We start from the raw sequence: 12,737 nt of genomic DNA on the forward strand, positions 1-12,737 counted from the left end.
GTGGAACTGTACATAGATTGAACTTATTGAAACGCAATGTCCATCACAAACAGGTTTAAGTAATAGTTATGGTTGTATTTATCTCTCATAACAAATATGTATCAAGGGGAGAGGCATTTCATGCTAATGTTCCGGTTTATTGTTAGTTTTCAGCAACCCAATCTTGTCGTAAAAGGCGAGTAACGGGATCAGCTCATCAGGTCCGCTGACTTTGTTGAGGCGTGTAACTGTATCCTAGTTGAGTATAGCGGTGCTCATGACGTCAACCACTGGAATGTCCAATCCAATTTCGACCGGCGTCACAAAGCAACAAAAACAAGAGAGACAAAAATGATTATCAGTGATCATAATCACATCATGTCTCTACTTGTCTTGTGATATAACCACAAAACTGTATATACATACATCATTCTTATTAGCTGTCTATACATACATCATCCTTATTATTGTTTAACCATCTACAACAATTCATTAATGAATACTGCTCAGATATTTACGTTGTCACTGTGTGTCGATTTGTGTCTTTAAGGTTTGCGGGAAGCTATGCGCAAACACATTTCGGCAATAACATCTATGCAAGGCAATATGGTCCTTTTATTTACAAGTTGAAAGGGTACTTTGTTAATTGTGTCCAACGACCACTATAACAAAAGTATTTATCGTTTGTGACACGCCCTGCAATAACATATATACTGATGTATCGTACAAGATTAAAGGAATTTTGAAAAGGTCACTTCACATTGTCTATTTTCGGTCTTAATTAATCCCTGGGTATATATAATATTCACAAAATACAGTAAAAACGGTAATATTTCATTATACAGCTTGTATTAGGAATCTAAAACGCACCTCCCTGGAAAGCATTTTGCGATTACGCAAGATAATGAGGTAGCTGGTCACGTGGTCGCGTGACGTCATACCCGAGAGTCGCTACATCAACACACGGAAAATACAGTGGTGCAGACCCTGTTCGCTTACTGAGATCTGCTTCTAGTTTAGCAATTAAATCAATCCACGAAGTCAAACCTAGATTTGGATGGCATACTAGATACAGATAAAGGGAAACTGATTTGTATGGATAGTCAACTTCTTTATTGCAATGAGTGCGACGTTTCGGTGTAGGTACTAACACCGTTATCAAGCAAGTGATACGACAACTGAAGCAAGGAGAATATATACATAGCTGTATAGTGAGTATATACAATTAACTAGGTTGATGTACATTGGATATTTGATAAGTGATTACAGTAGAGGAGGTTGATGTACAGAGTGATTGATTGTGATTAGAGTTGAGTTTATACAATTGATGAGTTGACGTACAATAGCTGTGATTACAAGCACAAAGGAGGGAGCATGGAAGCCAGATGGACAAAGGAGGTAGGGAAGGATTACTGGTGGTGGTCTTTGATTAGGTGGTGATAGGCTGACGAGATGAAATAACCTTGATCTCGATTCATGGTGGGGTTGTGGCGTTGGATGTTTATGGCTTCAAGGAGTTTCCTAATTTTGTAGTCTTGTCGGTTGGTTTCTAGGATATCGATGTTGTTCCATAGGATGGCATGGTCAGGGTTGGCTTGGGTGTGGTCAGCTATGGCGGATTTGGAGTCGTTTTTCTGGACTGACGCTTTATGTTCCTTGATTCGTAGTGGGAGCGGGCGGGATGTTTCACCAATATAGAAGTCTCCGCATTGACAACGAATCTGGTAGACTACTCCCGAGGGGTCATCTTTTGTTGTTGACGGTGGTTTGCCTGTGGCTTGGAGGAGGTTCTGGATAGATTTGCCTTTTTGGAACAGGACGTCTATGCTTGCTTGCTGCTGAAGGAGTCGTCTTATCTGGTGGCTGACTGCTGGGACATACGGGATGCTTATTACAAAGGGTGCTGATTGCCGGCGGGGTGGTTTATCTCTTGGGTTGAGGGTGGTTGTGATGATATTGTTGACTAGTTTCTGGGGGTACTGGTTATAACGGACGAAGACATGGCGGATGTGGTTAAGTTCGGTTTCTAGGGCTTCCGTTGTCGAGCAGATGTTCTTAGCTCTCCGGGTGAGAGTGGATATGATGCCTTTCTTAACCTGTAGCGGGTGGTTGGAGGTAAAGTGAAGGTATTGGTCGGTATGGGTGGGTTTCCTCTAGACAGTAGTGGAGAGCTTGTTGTCTTCTTTCTTTACTAGGACGTCGAGGAAAGGGAGCTTGTTGTCAGATTCTTCTTCCATTGTGAACTGCATACGGGGATGTTGGGAATTCAGGTGGTTGAGGAGGTGTTCAGGGTTGTCGTTGGGGTTGAGAACTACAAAGGTGTCATCTACTTTTCTATACCAGCAAATTGGTGCAATGGGTGATGTCAGCAGGGCCTTGTCTTCTAGTTCCGTCATGTATATCTCAGTGATGATAGGGGAGAGAGGAGAACCCATGGGTAGCCTGGTAAATCTTATCTGACCAGGTAAAGTAGGTTGAGCTGATGCAGGAGTTGATGAGGCGGATTATACTATCAATGCTGAGGTGGGTGTCTAGGTCAGGGTGGAGGTCTTGGAGTCTTTTCCGAATAATGGTAAGGGCTTCCTCTCTGGGTCTACGACGTCATAGCTAATTAGTTTGCCAGGCTGGGTGATTGAGCTGATCTTGGTGCAGAATTCGGCGGAGTCGGAGACAAAGGATGTGGCTGATTTACCAAGGGGGGCGAGGAGACGGGCACTGTGTTGGGCGGTGTTGTAGTGGACGGTGTTTCTGGAGCAGACTAGTAGGCGGGCCTTGATGGGGTCTTTGTGTATTTTAATGGTAGCGCGGGCATAGACCACCACCAGTAATCCTTCCCTACCTCCTTTGTCCATCTGGCTTCCATGCTCCCTCCTTTGTGTTTGTAATCACAACTATTGTACGTCAACTCATCAATTGTATAAACTCAACTCTAATCACAATCAATCACTCTGTACATCAACCTCCTCTGCTGTAATCACTTATCAGATATCCAATGTGCATCAACCTAGTTAATTGTATATACTCACTATACAGCTATGTATATATTCTCCTTGCTTCAGTTGTTGTATCACTTGCTTGATAACGGTGTTAGTACCTACACCGAAACGTCGCACTCATTGCAATAAAGAAGTTGACTATCCATACAAATCAGTTTCCCTTCATCTTCACAACTTCTAAAATGCCTCTCAAAGAAAATAGATACAGATAATATCACATACATGCAACATTTTCAATTTCAAAGTATTTCTAGCGGCAAGACCGAGAGGAATATTAACGACGATTCCACCAGTTGACAACATACAGCCGTGGGACGATCCCGACCATGACTATGTTTTGAATAGAGCTACTGCAGACTGGTATGCAAGCCACTTGCCTATCACATGTTCATGGAAAACTGATAGATAATGAATTAATGTTTCCGCGGTCACGGTAACATTTGCAGTCATGATAACGGCAATGTTCGATCAATGTGTTGAGCCTGTCTTCCGGTATACATCAGTATGGGAAGGTAAACACTGAAATAGGTACGTTCAAGGTTCATGATTTTATGAAGGTTATTAAGTAACTTTCAGCTTTATTTCATAAAATGCGTCTTCTGCTAAATTTGTCCGTAAAGGATTAAGTATGGTGATGAAATACGTACCGTTACGGAAGTCGATAAGTTCAATCTCACTACTGTATACAGTACAGAAGTACCCTAAATTCGTCAGTATATGTTTTCGGAGAAGTCGGTGTATCGTCTCTGATATGGTGCATCAAACATCAGGTTTATTACATTTTCGATTTCCATTCACGTGTAAAGCATCGGTTATTTGTCGTGATACTTAGTCATATAAATCTGCAAAATATACATAAAATGATAAAGACCTGTAACCCCCTTAACAGCTGATAATAGATATAATAAATATATATAGATGAAAAAATAGAACTGACAAATCTTTATCTATCTCTTTAACTGTCAGCTAGTGAAAAAGAAAATTCTTCATTGTGTTCTAGTAGTAATGCGTAAAGTGTGATCAGTCCCAAAGAAAGACGATCGATCAAATCAAGAAAGCAGCACACAAAAATTAAAGCAAATAATTTATTTGCATACAAACTGTTTATGACAAATTAATGAATACAGTGTGTACACCAACATCATGAAGGCAAAGACTTGCGTGTAAATTATAATTAACTGGATGGACTTGTAAAAACCTAAGAAAACAAGATTGATCTCCAATAACACCATGTGACACAGTGGTGACTGCAATTGGGAAACATTTACCATCTGGGGCTCCTTTCACGAAGCAACCTTTACTAAGGTTAACCTTATCTCCCATTCTTTAACATTGTACTAAGGTTACCTTAGTGACTTACGATCATCTTAGTGCTTTGTGAAAGGAGGCCCTGAACAAGTCCCAGGATTCAAACAGACGAATACAATAGACCTTAAGACATCAGGCACAACTGGTTTCAGTTCACACCCTAGACACATAACATGATTTCATTTTATATCTTAATGTCAGTGAATTCACCAGTTCCTGTTTACTAGTTTTAATGAAAGTGTCTGGCAGAATATCCAGGAAAAATAGGCTGTTGTGTCATGCAAGGCTGTAGGAAGTAAACATGTTTCTTCTCTCGAGAATGGCCCTGAATAGGAATTCCACAAACTCTGTGAATAAATTAGAGACATTTTGTAACACAATATATATTTTTTGTTTTGGCAACCATAATAATAATTTTCTTTGAAATCTGCACTAAAAAAGTAAGTACTTTTGTCTTGCTGAGAGGGAAAATAGACATGATTAAAAACCAGTGTCTTTGCAAATAAGACTTAGTGTTGACTCATTAGTTAGGGAAAAACATGCAGTAATAGGAACAGTGTGGGTTTTTTCAAACTGGAGTGCACCAGTTCAACAAAAGATTAATGATTGTCTGAATTATATTTACCATGTGTTGGTTTCTTGTTCACTGGCTTGGCCTCTTGGTTTAGGCTTAGGGGTAGCTGATTGCCCAGGTGGGTTCTCCAGTCTTGGTCACTTCTAGGGTATTTAGGTTGTTTTCATTTATGTGAAATGCTGCCATGTACATCCTAAAAATAGCATTAAAGTAGCATTTTTACATTTGCCAAAACAAAACCCACAAAGAAATACATTATAATGAACATATTTCCCTGATTTCCCATTTTTGAAAGTGGGTTAAAAGTTACATATATATACAGCTGCCATGTTTTTACAACGGGTCCATATTATAGATACCTAAGTTTCATGCCAGTGCAGAGCAGTCATTTTCATTTTATTTATTGTACATTGCCTTAAAGAGAGAAAGAGTGAGATTCAACATTTTAATCATGCCCAAACACACGTGCACACACACACGCACACACACACAATTCACATACTATTTTAACATGGTAGGGGACCAGTCCCTGGTGGATAATTATCTGATATGACTTATTTTTTATTATGTTTTAATAATGATGTGCTCTCTCTCACCACCGCACTCATATGTTGGAAGTTCTCATTTGTCCATGCCCACCCCCATCCCAATCCCTCCACACACACTCACACCACAAAACACCCAGCATACCGTCTCGGGAAATAGATGACTTGGCCCTACTGGGTAACAGTAACAGTGGCTGTGAAAATATATCTCTGATCGAAAATAGGACATGAGCGCAAATTATGACGTACTTTTCCATCAACTATTTCTTTATACAGCTAGCTAGTACTGGAGTGTTTATGTTGCTCCAAAACAACTACATCTTAAAACTCACCTGCAACCAACGTCGCGTCCAGAATGCAACTCTCTCGATCTCAGTCCCAAGTTGACATTTCGGCCTCTGTGTTTGTTTGGAATGTCGAAAGGAATGCCCGATATACAGCATCCTTATAAAGTTCAAGCTTTGCCTATTCGTATCCATCTTTCGCAAGAGGTTAGGTCTCTTTCATAGCACTTCTTTGAAAAGTGTAACGAACACAGATGACCGTGCGTGGAGGGGTTCACAAAATTAGCACCACGAGAGTAAACAATCTATGCCCTTCCTCTTGTCAAATAGAATTTTTCAGGAAATGTACATCTGTGTTGTTTACGCAGTTGGATAATCATCAAAACTCGAAGTGCAGTTGTCAGTTTTCAATACATAATCACAACAACGCTCCATTCGAAATATTGCGCTTCGTGTCACTTTCAACTCGATGGCGTATACACTACTGAAATGTCAACACATTGAGCGGACTCTCGGGTATGACGTCACACCCACAGACGGCAGACCGCTAAAAATAAAAATATGCATACGAGTGGGCGGGGCTAAAGTGGTTTTAGTTTTGGTACATATTTATAAATTTTCGACTTGTTTTCGTAAATGGAGGGTGCAGATGTGGTATATATTCATGTTTGAATGGCATTATGTAATAAAAATGCATAGTGTTTAACCTTTTTTAAAATCCTTTAAAGATCACATAAACCCTAGGGGGTACAAATACATAAATCACTAACTGGCATCGTTATAAATGAAACCCCGTCATTAAAACTACTCATTTCGACCTTTAATTGACTTAAATCGACCTTTTTGACAACAGTGCACAATTCTCACCCGCAAACGAAATTTCAACCAATCAGAGCGGGGCGTCTCTGTGACGTCATATGAGGAATAGCTTTGAGGGCCGATGCAGAATCCATCTACATTTTAGGGGGGAAAATTATCTTGTTTACAAGCTTGTATAAACCTGAAATCGTGACAATTGTTGTGGAAAATGAAAGCTATATGTTCTCACAATCTACTGTCATTTAACTTTATCTCCTGCTTTGCCCAGTTTCCGAGTTACAACTTGTTTTCATAGACGATTCTGACAAAATCGCTTGGTGTCGTTAGGCCCTATTTGTATAATGACTGATCCAAATTGATCCCATTTCTGTGTTTTTTTACCTCGATATTTAATCATGTCAAATAAAAATCTGTTTGTATTCTCAAAACAGTGTCGGCCCATAAGTTTTCACGTGCAATACAGCAATTAATACTCCCTTGTTGTAACCCGTGTTAGGTGGTATAAACCTACACATGTTATTTGTCATCATTCACTTGATGGTCAGTTAATGAATTTATAACAAGAATAATTAGTGGATTACCCGACAAAGGTTCCCATTTGGCATTTCTTGTGTCTGGAGTAAATATTCAACATTATAAACATCGATCAAAGGATTAACCGATAACACGCTGATTGATTAATTACTTTTATCTTACACAGCGGAATTGTCAAAAGGTAGTGTTTATGTATGTAGATTTACTAATCTATACTGTATACACTCTGTCGTGTCGGTGTCTGCGTAAAAAAAACGTCCTTCTTTCAAAGGATTAATCGGCAATACATTGATTGATTGCCCATTATTGGCTAACTAAATTACTGTTTTAAAAGAAAGGCGGACATTATGCAATTAGTTGCCAGGTGTGCTATCTTGGGTGACCAGCGAGACTATACACAAATACCTGAAAAGATTTATCACTTTTTCGTATATTAAACTGTTAAAAGACACACCATTTGGAACAGTTTTGTGGATATTGATGGATACATTCCTCGAACAAGGTAATAGCCTGATATTGTTCCTATAACTTTAATCAATCAATATTTGCATTTTGTTTTTATTCATTTGTCGTAGCATTCAACAGAATCATTGTTATGTTATAAGTTGTGTCATGCAAAATCCGTTTGGTTATGATTCCAATACATATTTAACTACGAGTAGAAAGTAGTTTTGATTTTCTAACTTGATGAAAACAAACTACATGTATAATCTCATTAATTCTAACAGACTTTACGATTTTCAAAAATGGCGGCGCCCTGTCGGGAACATCCGCCAGTTTGAGGATAAATGCTATTTAGGTTTGTTTTCACCGAGTTACAAAATCAAAACTACTTTGTCCTGGTAGTAAAATATGTATTTGATTGATGGCCAATAGGATTTTGCATGACATAGTGTATAACATAACAATTTCTATCCGGGCAGCAAGGTGGGTGTCAATATAATACTACTTACAATATTATTGTCACTTCGACCACAACCTCACTTCCGAGGAAGAAATCGTGATGTTACAAGTTGTGTCATGCAAAATCCGTTTGGTTATGATTCCAATACATATTTAACTACGAGTAGAAAGTAGTTTCGATTTTCTAACTTGATGAAAACAAACTACATGTATAATCTCATTAATTCTAACAGACTTTACGATTTTCAAAAATGGCTGCGCCCTGTCGGGAACATCCGCCAGTTTGAGGATAAATGCTATTTAGGTTTGTTTTCACCGAGTTACAAAATCAAAACTACTTTGTCCTGGTAGTAAAATATGTATTTGATTGATGGCCAATAGGATTTTGCATGACATAGCGTATAACATAACAATTTCTATCCGGGCAGCGAGGTGGGTGTCAATATAATACTACTTACAATATTATTGTCACTTCGACCACAACCTCACTTCCGAGGAAGAAATCGTGATGTTACAAGTTGTGTCATGGAAAATCTTTATGGTCATCAATCATATACATATTTTACTACAACTAGTTAGTAGTTTTGGTTCTTTAAATTCAGTGAAGCGATCTGAACACAAGTAAGATATCGTTTCAGGCTTCCACAACGCTCGCTTCGCACTCACAAACATAACCCATTTAGCACGAACTGCGGGGTCCTGTGGAAATCTGTGCATGGTGACACCATCGCCCGACCCCTAGGAGCAATTGACGACAAAGCAACGATTCGGCATGTCGTCGTTGATGTCAAGAAATCATCAAAATGATGAGCGTGCTACACACTTTCTATACGACTAACTGAAAATCGTTCCTCATATGACGTCACTGCAGTGCTCTGGCGACAGAGTTACGTAACCTGTCTGTGGTTTCGTTGGCGGGCGAGAGGGAAGCAGGCGACTTTTTGGCCACTTTTAATCGCTCGGTATTAATTAACCACAAGTTTTTAAAGAATAAATTTGGTGTTCCGCATAAGACTAACCACAAATCTGTCATATGTAATGGTTAAAAGAGTAACAAAAAACAAAGTTTATTGGTTCTTTAAGCCCGGTGATGGTATGTTTTTGGGGGATAGGTTACCGCATCACTTCTTCAGGTTCAGAGACTGACACTGGTCATTCATCACTGATGTTAAGTAATTTTAAAAAATACATGATTTACCTTTACCAGTCAGATAAGGCATTTATCTTTCTGATTTGACGCAAGTTATAAGTTTTAGTATGGGTATTGTGTATATGTGAGGTAAATCTGTATACCTGTATGGTTCCCGGGTGTCAGACAACAAGGAACCTGGAACCAAGGCGTCTGTGAGGGACAGAGGCCTGGGTTGTTCGAGTACACAGTTGCTGTTACAATGTAGATGTTGATTACAGGTTTGGTTAATGTCATACTGTTCATGTTTCTTACAGATTCTTACTATCACCTCCGGGTTATCTGTCAATACTGAAACATATTTGTTTCATACAATCATGTCTTTCATTTCATGCAAGCACTTTTTTACATTTGCACATATTTTACATGAAGATATATTTATTTACATGATCACTTTTGTCAAATTTTACAATTTCAAAATAAACTATTTGAATAAAAAAAATGCTGTTTTTATATAATTTACTTGAGGATGCATAATGAGTTATTGACACGGAAATTAATTTACAATGAAGGGGCATTGTATTGAATGCACGACACGTGGTTTATGACAGGAAATAGCCCTGAAGAAATTAGCCCCTGCAGACCCGAGTCACGCATGTGCAAACGCCACGTTGTTGAACAAACTCACTTGCCTAAGGTGAGACAACATGTATCACATGTGCTTTGTTGTAGGGCAGGACTAAAGTCCTAGAAACTCTCAGGAGTCAAGCTGCCAAGCACGGTCACCCATCAAAGCACAGTTCGCACCAACCGTTGCTTAACTTCACCTGATGTGACCTGAGCTCTATGCACAGGACCACGTGCCACTACAATACGGTTCATGATACGTGAACAGGGTATTACGATAAGGTAATCATATGGTGCTGTGTACTGAAATGTAAGATTTCATTAAATTGCAGGCATTTTATATTTCTGGTCAAGAAGTACTGGTACAATGGATATTATTGCGCTTGTCTGATGAAACAATATATATTTTTGCCTGCATCCATTCTGTATGTAGTGCATATTTGCCCCTTTAATGTTAAACCCTGGATGAAACAGGTCTTTTTTTCAGTAATGATATTGAGTAAGTGATGGTAATTATTGTTATGGACCAGTTTTGAAATTAGGATTGGATTAATAGATACATGCATAAGTGGATTAATAGATACATGCATAAGTGATAAAGGTGAAGGCAATTATTGCCATAGGCAACAATTGTTATACCAGGTAATCTTGTGAAACACCAAAGGGTCCTTATGTTTTCTCATGATTTACTTGCAAGGCAGGAGTACTGCTGTGCAGGATCAGGCAACAAACACACGTGTGCAAGTTGAGTGTGTAGTGCTGCCAGACCACTCTGTCCCATCACTGATTTTCAGTGATGCATTCATTCATTTGTCACTATTTGACTTTTACGCCTAATTTAAACTGTTTTGGAGAGACTGGTTACACTGCCATTGACGTTATATATTACATAAATTATAGTGCTGATACAGGTCAGAAAATAAGTTCACCTGCAAGAATATTTTTGCAAATGCAAATATTATAGCCATATTTATAAACAGGATTGAAAAGAAAGTATGACATTTAAATTCCAACCTATTTAAACCAGCATATGGATATATTATTACAGTACCCCAAATTTGAATTGCTTGTACAGTCCGTTTGATTTCATTTGAGACTGATGAATTGCTAACGAACACAAAATCTAATATTTGCAACAAAACAATATTTTGCACAGTCACAGGAAATCGACAGACCAACTCTGATGATTTGTCTCACAATTTTGGACACCAAAATAAAAAGTTGTTTAACAAACAATCATTATTTTGTTGTCACTTATCGCTATGTTTTACGAGGGTGTCATTCACATTGTACATGCTTCTCCATAAAAATCATCATCACATTCCCTAGCCATAAGGTATGACATAACTTATGACTTATAACAGTCCCGGAGGTCTATCAGGCTGGAACTAGCAGTTACACTGATCAAGTCAAGCAGGCTGACCATGGTAGCCTGAGCAATATACTACAAATAACTGTTTATTAAGTGCTCCATTCTGTTAACCAAGAGCTTTCTCATAATGATACACAACAGATGAGGGTAAAAACCCGAGATATATTATGTATATAGTGCCACTGAAAGTTCACTCAGATTGCTGAAAATTTTGAAGTAGGCATATGTCTTTAGTCCAAATTACGAAACAGAGAAATCTTTAGATGCAGTGGCAGTCTGTTTCAAATTCTTGTTTCACAATAAGAAAAGGATTTCCATTCAATCACCAGTTCCTTTCTAAATCAATCATTGAAGACTATATCATGAGTATGTACTTGTTTTAGTAGTATTACAGCTCATGTCTGTAAACAATCGTGTCTGGTAAGGCTGGGACGGGAAACCCATATACCCGGGACGGGTGGGTAATGAGTTGGACTCGGGTACCCGTCCACAATACCCGGACCCATTATGATCATGTGACTAATAGATTAGAAAATGTAATATTTTATCCTTTGATGATTAAAAGGTTGCATTGTCTTTGAAGATTTAAACATAATTACAGTCACTTCTTTTGAATATAAAACATGGTTAACATAATGAAAAACTCAAAATTTTTAGTCTTCGAGCAGAAGAATATATTGCCATTTCTTACAAATTTGATGTCAGGAATTAGCATAACGGGTATCCGGGTAGGGTAGGGTAATAGGGTGTGGGGTCCCCGGGTAGAAAATTTGGTCCCGTCCCAGCCCTAGTGTCTGGACCAGACAACCACCATGCGATACGATGACAGAGCATGTGTTTATGAAGCACTATGAAACCGTAATGATACCAGGTGCTCACGAAAAGGTGAGCGTGTCCTGTCCCACCGATGTCATGTGTCTTTTGGAACCACTTGTATCCATTTACTCATTTTACTCACGTCATTTAATGAGCATGATGCGTTGTTTAATGCTGAACTCAGCAACATTCCATCTATATGGCTGCAGCCTATAAACATTCAAGGTTAGACCACACAATCAAGTGATACTGACATAAGTGTTGATTAGGCTATGATAGCATGCATCAACCAAGTTCGTAAGCCTGACCACTTGATCCTGTTTGTTGCCTTTTCTGCCAGCATCACTTCTAACCCAGATCTCCATGGGTATGATAACCATCAACACAGTATATATGTGATCAATGTAAATATATGCATGCAACATGGTCCTTTAACTGTCTAGAGTGTGATATCCAGTAACCAATAAGAATCTTTATCATATTAGTAGCAGTACTCCAAGAAGTTTTGATGTTAGAATTAATCCCCAATAGCGGCAAGCATATGATATCACAATATGATTCATTGATCCAGGTCCATAGGACACAATTCAGCTGGAATATCATACTATTGCTTGTCAACTACTAGCCTTATAAGTCAAGTCATCCAAACACAATGAATGTACATATTTGAGACTTTTTGTGTTTGAAACTATGCAATAAGATTTTCCTAGTCAGTATGTGTTAGAAACAATGAGGAACACAACTTCATCATGATATCATACAGTCATTCTCTATATTTGCAGACAACAATGCTTGTTTTGCAGACAATATAGGGGGAATCCTATATAACAGGATATGTGTTAATTTGGTCA

Source organism: Haliotis rubra, unplaced genomic scaffold, assembly GCF_003918875.1.
Source record: "Haliotis rubra isolate DU_JTF1 unplaced genomic scaffold, ASM391887v1 Scf141, whole genome shotgun sequence".
In the NCBI taxonomy this organism is placed as follows: Eukaryota; Metazoa; Mollusca; class Gastropoda; order Lepetellida; family Haliotidae; genus Haliotis; species Haliotis rubra.